Below are 9,823 nucleotides of genomic sequence, written 5' to 3' on the forward strand. Positions count from 1 at the left end.
ATCACTTAGAGGTTGCCAAAATATATTTCTCTCTGTACTAATAGGTAACTGATACATTTTATAATTTAGAGTGGCAGAAAGTTATTCATTACCCACTTGTCAGATTAGATTATCACCCTAAAATTAGTTATGCTTCATTTTATTAAGCCTAAGAATATCCAGGGAAACAGAATTAATTTCACCTAATTTTGATTCAATTTGAAATTTATAATGTGAGTAAAGAGCAGCTTCATCAAACTTGTAAGAATCAACTTAATTTGCCTTCAGCAAAGTAGTTGTTTCTTTCTGAAAAAATATTATTAACAAATACATAAAATTGTAAGAGGAAATTAGGTTTCATTATGATGGAATGATCAAGGGAAAGAGGGCATTACAAAAGTGCATGAGGGAGATAATTAACAGGGAGTAGGCTTTCTCCCTACTATATCCTTCACCATTATTCTTAGAATTTCTAAGATCATCAGTCCATCATAGAGTGATCCCTAAAGAAAGGTGACGTGCTTTTGCAAGACTGACATGATGAGAGGTTATTAATATTGTTTTTCTGGTGTAATTTTGATTCATATAAATGGGATATAAAAAGTTGTGCTTTTGTTTCCCACATTCTGGAGGCTTTTGAAATCATATCAAGAGAAAGGATAGATAAGATATCCATTGTACTGTTCTGGCTTCTTGGAAATACTTGTTTATTTGTCTCTTTATAGGAATAAAAATAAATTTAAACACTTGACAAACTTTGATTAGAGTGCAAAATAATTTTGAGTATTAAAATGGTTGAAAATCTCACTCAGAGTTACAATCCTACAACACTTGGAGTTTTGACATCTGCGATTTTTTGAAGTTTTTATTGAAATATAGTTGCTTTAGAATATTGTGTTAGTTTCAGCTGTAGAGCAAAGTGAATCCATTGTACATATACATATATCCATTCTTTTTTTCAGGTCCTTTTCCCATATAGGTCACTACAGAGTATTGAGAAAAGTTCACTGTGCTATAATAGATAATTATTAATTATCTATTTTATGTATAGTAGTTTGTGAAATCTGCAATTCTGCTAGGTATTAAATACAGGAAAATGTTCAAATTACTATGGCTGCCAGAAATTGTGGGGAGAGATCTTTCATTAAAAGACTATCATCACCACTCTTCATCATGAAAAGGGGCAACATGAGTTGTCTGCATATTTGGTAATTAAAGCTTAGAACTATTTAGATATTTTAAATATTTAGAACTATTTATTACAAGGGCTAATAACAACAATGACATATTCAAGATTTATATTAAAAACACACATGGTGACTATCTATGTCATTCTACCAAATAACATATTCAAGAAATATAACTCCCTTTGCTATGTGAAAGAAAGCGAAAGTGTTAGTCACTCAGTGGTGTCCTACTCTTTGCAATCCCATGAACTGTAGCCAACCAGACCCCTCTGTCCATGGAATTCTCCAGGCAAGAATACTGGAGTGGGATGCCATTTCCTTCTCCAGGGGATCTTCCTGGTCCAGGGATCAAACCCAGGTCTCCTGCACTGCAGAAACCGAGTCCTTTGCTATAACTAAATTTCATTTGTACTCCAAGCATCTAAATCACTGACAGTGCTTAGTCATTTCAGTATTTCTTCTCATCTTTTCTCTGAATTAGCTGCTGAATTCCTCAGGAATTGTATAGTGACAGGTTATGTGGGTAGAAATCTGGGCATTTTCTATCATCGTCTACACATATCATAACTTGCAATGAGCTAGACGTTTGTGTTCCAAGCAGTCAGTTGTCTTTAGCTTATGCACATCACTGTCACAGTCTCCTTGTCTTGAAAACAAGGTATTTGCAGTTTCACTGACACTCTGTATCATAGTCTTAGTGCTTACTGCTTTCAGAAAAATTTATCTGTTGCTCCATGAGCTCTGCAGGGGCACAAGGACATTTTTGTGGGCTGTGTCAAGCCCATTTGCCCAGATGCCTACACAAACATTTTTGCACCATGCTGGGGGTACAAAGAAACTATGGAAACTGTTATTTCCTAGGATCTACCTGAAAAAAAAAAAAGAGCACAGTGTCAATCCACTCTCAAAGTTCACCAAGACTGCTTAGCAGTGGGAGATGTTTCCCCTCCCTGGATTTGGCAACTAAGGGAAGAAAATGGAAAAGAAATATATCTGGCTCCTTTTCAGGAATCTACCAGAAGCTAACAGCTCTTTTTCCTCTCTTTCTTCTCCTACCATTCCCCAGGATAGATATTCTTTATATAGCTAGTGGAACACGGACAAAAACACGGACAAAATCTGGCTCTTAATTATTTTGTATCTTTCCAAATTTTATCTGTTATATATGATGTTTAATTCAAAAATTAGAAACTTGACTCAAACTCTCTGCTTTCTGCTATAAAAAGACTATCTTGACACATTGGATGCCTCATTGACTGCTGGAAAGAGGGGAGGTCAAAGATCAATTTTAAAAACATCAGTAGAGGGGGAAGAATGCATAAATTAATATTGCAAATATCATTCTTCCAAATGCCTGTGTGTATACCATGGGAAACGTCTTCTGTGCTTTTATACTTTTGGTTCTTACTGAAAACATAACTGATATTCCTGGAAAGGTTATAAGACTGAGAGGAAATATCAGAGTAGAAAATTTTCACAGATTGCATCTATTTCTGGTACAGATTATTTTCCCATTCTGGCCAGCTTATTTAACACAGATATACTCATTCTGGGTAAAGCGGAACTGACTGCCTTCTCAACACTAAAAGATATAAACTGAAATTAATTAGCTTATGTGTAATCTATTTGTCTGACAATATTATCTTGATAAATATGAAAAAACAATTTCTAGATGTTCTGTGTATTATAAAAAGTCTTAAATGGATGAAGAATCAAGTATTGGGAAATATTTATGAGTACATTTCTATTAATAAATACTTTAAGCATTACTCTTAGAAAGGAACCTTTCTTCACTAAAAGTCACAGGAGATTCTTTACCTATCTCCAATTTTATTTCTAGTTCTTGACTGAAATACACATTCCTTCCAAGAAGAAATAGCTCAAAGTAAGTAACTGATAACAGAAATACCCAGTAATCACTTAACAAATAAGTGATTTTTAATTATTCATGGTCAGATGCTATAATTTATATTTTTACCTATTCCTACAAAAGGTATCCATTGTGAGTGCTCAACCTATATATATATATAATGGGACAATAAAAAAATGCTCAGAAGTGATAAAGAAAAAGAAGAATGAGGATCAGTGTGTTGCTTGAAATTAATTAGCAACTTCCAAGAGAAGTAATTGAAAACACTTTTTAGATGGATATAATATCCTATACTACTCTAGTTCTAAGATGAGAAGTCTTGGCTGTTGTTGTTCAGTTATGCACCCGTGTCCAACTCTTTGTGACCCCATGGACTGCAGCACACCAGGCCTCCCTGTCCCTCACCATCTCCCGAAGTTTGCCCAAGTTCATTCCATTGCATTGGTGATACCACCCAGCCATCTCATCCTCTGATGTCTTCTTCTCCTTCTGCCCTCAATCTTTCCCAGCATCAGGGACTTTTCCAATGAGTCGGCTGCTTGCATCAGATGACCAAAATACTGGAGCTTCAGGTTCAGCATCTGTCCTTTCAATGAGTACTCAGGGTTGATTTCCCTTAAGATTGACTGGCTTGATCTTGCAGTGGACTGCAAGGAGTCTTCTCCAGCACCACAGTTTAAAGGCATCAACTCTTTGGTGTTCTGCCGTCTTTATGGTCCAACTCTCACAGCCATACTTGACCACTGGCAAGACCATAGCCTTGACTATACAGACCTTTGTTGCCAGAGTAATGTCTCTGCTTTTCAACACAGTGTCTAGGTTTGTCATAGCATTTCTGTCAAGAAGCAATCATCTTCTGACCAGGGAACCCATGATTTCCTTCTTATGAAATTAATATTCAAAAAATACAAGGCAATAATTTTTTCATCAAAGTGTTTATATTCTTACACATGAGCTTTGCATTATGGAAGTCTATTGCTTTCCAGCATCAAGGGCTTTCAATGGCTGTTACTGGCATGAGCATGTGTATCTGTGTGTTTGTATCAAGTGTGTATCAGGTTGTTATAACTCCCGGAGTTCTCCAAGCCTCTCTCCTACTCAACTCTGGCCCTCCAGGTCATTTAGTGGTTTGCTTGTGTGATCTCTTATCTGTCTTTCACTTTTATTCAATGCAAAAATGCTAATCATCCAAGAAATGAAACATTATGATTCATGTATATTAGTTTAGAAGCCATGGGGGAAAATAGTTTAAGTATCCCAAGTCTCATTTTTCTTAAAGAAAAATTCAGTCCTCATTTAGTACATAAAACAAAAATTAATCACAACTTTTTTTCTCTTCCCCATCAAAGACCATGATATGTTAGGCTCAGTATGCACATTTGAAACATCTTTACTCCATCTCTGTAACACTACATTATCCTTTATAACCATTAAATGAATTTCCCCTGACCATTACTTACGGATTAATGATAATACTATGTGCTATAGGTGTTAAATTGCATTTTAGGGAGTTCATATCTGAGAGATTCAACTTGTTCACTTTTGACATCCAACCCGCTCATTTAACCGGTACACTGAGAAAACAGTTCTCTTAAGCCTTATCTTTTTTTGCCACTCCCTGCACAAGGCTCAAGGATATAAATCCATGTGACAGCAGCTCCTAAAAGTACATAACTGATCCTAAAGAATAAAGCCTTTTATTGGTTGTCTCCCTTTGTGCTGAGCTGACATAAACTCCCTTCTGACAAAAGCGGGATCAATTAAGCTGATAGCATTAAGATTGTGTGAGAACAGTGAGACCTACCTCGGAGCTTTCATTATACAGATTCTGTGACTCACAAATGCATATCCCCTGTGAAAGTTCAGTAGATGCTAGTACTTGGCTATGTTAGCAAAAGGGCGCTTGGGAAAAACACCATATATTCCTTTTCAAAGTGAAAGTGCAGACACCTCACTGAGCTGAGGACAATGAAAGCAACGTGAACAAAGACAGAAGACAGAATAAAAAGATTTGGAGAGACAGGAAGAACACACTTCCCACCACAAGCGGCTCTGGAAGCTGAATGAAAACATCAATCTGACTTTAATTTCACAAAAAAGTGCATAAGGATTCTAACGGGCCTATATATTAACATACAAGATCTTGAACTTGATCCATTACCTATCAATGGTGAGAAAAGCAAAAGTAAGATTCTAGCCTTTATCTATAATTAAGCAAAATGAGAAATCAACTTTTCTTTGGAAGCCTGCAAATGAGACTTGATTTGCCACTATATCTACATCTTGGTTATTGAGAATGCTTTCATTTTATACTTTTTTTTTTCATATTATGCAGTTTCAGACAAGACTGTATAGTTCTGAATGACAGGTCTGCCTCATAGAGAACTGTGCTATCTGGGAAAAAAATGTCCAAAGTGTTATACAATTTTCCATGCAGAAAGGAGATTTGACTTTCCCACTTAACTTTCTCTGCAGAACTTCTCCAGCCTACCATAAATGTCCATTTCTTGAGGTCCTCTGTTCATTTACTTACCAAGGCATTCTGAATTCCCCTCTTTAGTGTAGATTGTAGGAGCTATTCCTCAGGCAAATGTGCAGGGTTGTAAATTCAATTGTCATGGTTTTGCCTTCAGGTTATGTGATTAATAAAAAAAAAAAAAAGCTTGTTAATTAACATCCATATTTTATTGATTTTATTATTTTGAGAAAAAATTATCATAACTCACTTGAAATGTTTTATTAAATTCTAGAACTGAAGATTTTTCTAAAGAAAATAGATCAAATTGCAAAGCTAGTCAACAGTGGAATCCAGAAAAGAAATCCAAGTAGTCTTCATATATTTCATGCAGAGAACCAGTCCATTTTAATAAAAATCATAAATTAACTAATAAATCTTAGTGTTAGATCACTAATTTAAAAGGGCTAAATAACATTTTAACACAAGATAATTCTCTTGGCTGATTCAAGAGTTCTGATCTTCGTGTTAAGCCAAGACAGTCACCTCTAGAAGTGCTTTCAAGTCTTCAGTTTGCTGTCTAAGTAGTTTCTGTTAAGAATGGCATTGCTTTAAGGTGATAGGACTAACATCCATTTCAATGTCCATGTTCTATACTAATCTCTGAATTACTACCTCAAAGAGGTATGGCACAATTTCAAAAGAAGAGTACTGTTAACAAAAACATTGCTTGCCATATCAGTAAACAAAAAATGTTGTGGCCATCAGGCCATCAGCCATCACAGCCACCTCTGAATGCATCAGTTCAGTTCAGTTCAGCCGCTCATTCGTGTCCAACTCTTTGTGACCCCATGGACTGCAGCACGCCAGGCTTCCCTGTCCATCACCAACTCCCAAAGCCTATTCAAAATCATGCCCATTGCGTTGGTGATATGATCCAACCATCTCATCCTCTGTCGTCCCGTCTCCTCCTGCCTTCAATCTTTCCCAGCATCAGGGTCTTTTCCAGTGAATCAGTTCTTTGTATCAGGTAACCAAAGTATTGGAGTTTCAGCTTCAGCATCAGTCCTTCCAATGAACATTCAGGGTTGATTTCCTTCAGGATGGACTGGTTTTATCTCCTTGTAGTCCAAGGGACTCTCGAGAGTCTTCTCCAAAACCACAGTTCAAAAGCATCAATTCTTCTGCACTCAGCTTTGTTCATGGTCAAACTCTCACATCCATACATGACTCCTAGAAAGACCATAGCTTTAACTAGATGGACCTTTGTTGGTAAAGTAATGTTTTTGCTTTTTAATATGCTGTCTAGGTTGGTCATAGCTTTTCTTCCAAGGAGCAAGCATCTTTTAATTTCGTGTCTGCAGTCACCATCTTCAGTGATTTTGGAGCCACCAAAAATAAAGTCTCTCACTGTTTCCCCATCCATTTGCCATGAAGTGATGGGACTAGATGCCATAATCTTAGTTTTCTGAATGTTGAGTTTTAAGCCAACTTTTTCACTCTCCTCTTTCACTTTCACCAAGAGGCTCTTTAGTTCTTTTTCGCTTTCTGCCATAAGGGTGGTATCATCTGAATATCTGAGGTTATATATATTTCTCCCGGAAATCTTGATTCCAGCTTGTGGTCCAACTAGCCTGGCATTTCGTATGATGTACTTTGCATATAGGGCTTCCCTGGTGGCTCAGAGGTTAAAGCGTCTGCCTCCAATGCGGGAGACCCGGGTTCGATCCCTGGGCTGGGAAGATCCCCTGGAGAAGGAAACGGTAACCCACTCCAGTATTCTTGCCTGGAGAATCCCATGAACGGAGGAGCCTGGTAGGCTACAGTCCACAGAGTCGCAAAGAGTCGGACATGACTGAGCGACTTCACTTTCACTCTGCATATAAGTTAAATAAGCAGGGTGACAATATGCAGTAAGTTTCCTCAGAAATATCTAAAAGGTTGCCTCCCAGGCTTAAATTCTCAGAAAATCCACCAAGTAAAACCTAATTCTCACCCTTTAGGTTGTACCTTTTTTACAGTTAACAGTACACTGGTTTAAACTCCTCACAAAGTAGACACCAAGACAGGTAGTACATTTGGAGGACTGATCTCAGCAAGCAATATTAGAGAGTGGGAAAATAAACAAGGAAGGAGGAAACGATAAAAATGCCTTAATGAGTTTGATCCTGTTCTAGCTGCATCTCAAGGATCCTCTGAGAAACCAAGGAAATTGCTCTTCAGAATTCTGCATAAAGATACATTTCCTGTAGTCTACTAACAGGGAAGCCTGGCATGCTGCAGTTCATGGGGTCGCAGAGAGTCAGACACAACAGAGCATCTGAGCTGAACTGATTAAGTTCAAAGAGTTGTTCGCATTTTCACAGTAGACATTGACTGCTCTCTGCTCATGCCCTACCTTGGTGACTTAGCTAGTACCCATCTCTCCATCTATTTCTCCTGTTCTTCCTGTCGCAATACCTATTTAAAGTTCCTGAGTTAGAAAGTCTGATTCGACTAGCTGACATGTAGTATAGGACACTGATGTTCATCCTTAGATCATTCTGAGCAACAGTATGTCATTAACCAGTCAAGAGATGGTTGAGTTTAGGTCTGGTCTACCCTGGGTCCAAGGTGGTGGAGATGTGAGATGCAGATTATATCAACCCTTTCATTAGGAATCATAGAGCACCTATGTATGAAATAGGCATTTTGAGGCTTTCCAGGAGAGGATTTTGGAAAGGGCAAGTCCCTGTCTTGATTATTCTAACCATTGAGGTTGATAAATTTTCTTTCATTTATAATTTGTAATACATAGCGTATGCACAGTTCATTCTTCTCTGAACATTTTTCATAGCTCCAGCTACTGTGTCTCATATTCCGTACCCAGAAGCTACTCAATAAATGTTGCAGAGTGAACTCATGGGCTCTGGAAATTTCAAGAAAAAGATGATAGTGCACACAGCACACAGGCAAATATAGGCTGTGTCTACCCAAGTGCATCCAATTATGATTCATCAGGTCAAAACTAGAGCTGCTGGTTTACATGGCCATTCCAGTACAAAATACTATCATCTATGTTGAAAATGCTACACTTGTCAACAACAACAAATCTTCGCTAGACCTTGCATGTGTATTTATAAGTACTAAGGGAAAGCAACAAAAATCCTTTAGAGAAAAAAGATCAAAGAAAACTAAATACCCTAAACCCAAATGTAGTTTGAGTTCTTCAACACACTTCAACATATCACTGTACATAGAATAAAATATTTAGGACTGTAGGCAGGAGTGACTCAGAATTCAATTTGAAAGAAGAAATTGTTACAAGTGAAATCCTCCTGGGCTACCTGCATTCTTATTGTTTTTCATAGTAAATCTTGTCAGAGAGCTTTGAGAAGAAAATAGAACTTTTAGTAACTCTCACACGACTACTTGTACTTTTTTAGTATTCTGTATAGTCAAGGGGGTGCTCCATTGCAATTTCCTCTGAAGGTTTTTCTTTCTTTCTTGTTTTAAAGTTAAATTTAAAAAAATTTAGCCTTTTTGTAAAACAAACTTGATTAGTGTATAAGCCCATAGTTGCAGGATGTGCTTCTTCTGATAAGATGTGATCATTTGTCACCTCTGTGGCATTTGTTTTGGCTAATCAAGTGAGCTAATATTCCTTGATGTACCATGAAAGTCTTCTAGGCTAGGAGTCATGGAACAGCTAGAGGATAGAGTCCACACCTTCAAGGAACTCACAAGATGGTGAGGGAACAAGACAAGTATGCAAATAAGATAGACTATAATGAGCCATAAGACAGATATGAAATGATGCTCATAGGAATAGAGTGGGTGAATAGATAACTTAAAATTCATGGAAAATATAACATTTAACATGGTTTCTAAAAACCAGGCTGTATTTAACAGACAAAACTGGAAGGAAAGACATTTCAGGAGTTTGAAAAAAAAAAAGAAATAAAAAACAAGGCATGATGTCCTAACTGTAATGATTTCTGTTTAGTAAAAGTGTGGATAGGTATAAGAAAGTAGACCAGAAATGATCATCAAGTACCAGTTGGAGAAGTTGTAATAAATTGAAAGGACAATTCTAAAAGTTCAGCGTGGGGAGCTAAATAACTAACTCTATACTGGTTGAGTATATGGGAGATATTTAAGAAACCATTAAAGGTCTTCAGTTATACCCTAGACCTTCTCCACAATTCATTTCCCAGATGACCCTAACTTATATGAAAGAGAAACTCCTAGGCTCTCAAGATAAATCTAGGAATCCAACCCCATGGACATTTCCAAGGACATCTTGAGGCGAATCCCATCCCCTACTCTCAGTCTTAATGATCTCTTGGTTAT

At 37.2% G+C, this 9,823-nt stretch overlaps 1 non-coding gene across 1 annotated transcript; it reads left to right on the plus strand.

Annotated features, from left to right (window-relative positions):
• The first annotated feature begins 7,161 nt into the window (after positions 1 to 7,161).
• TRNAW-CCA lies at positions 7,162 to 7,233 on the plus strand. Its single transcript has one exon. It is a non-coding gene; the product is annotated as a tRNA-Trp (tRNA).
• Positions 7,234 to 9,823: the final 2,590 nt, after the last annotated feature.

The sequence above is a fragment of the Cervus canadensis genome, chromosome 4, assembly GCF_019320065.1.
Source record: "Cervus canadensis isolate Bull #8, Minnesota chromosome 4, ASM1932006v1, whole genome shotgun sequence".
NCBI classification, from domain to species: domain Eukaryota; kingdom Metazoa; phylum Chordata; class Mammalia; order Artiodactyla; family Cervidae; genus Cervus; species Cervus canadensis.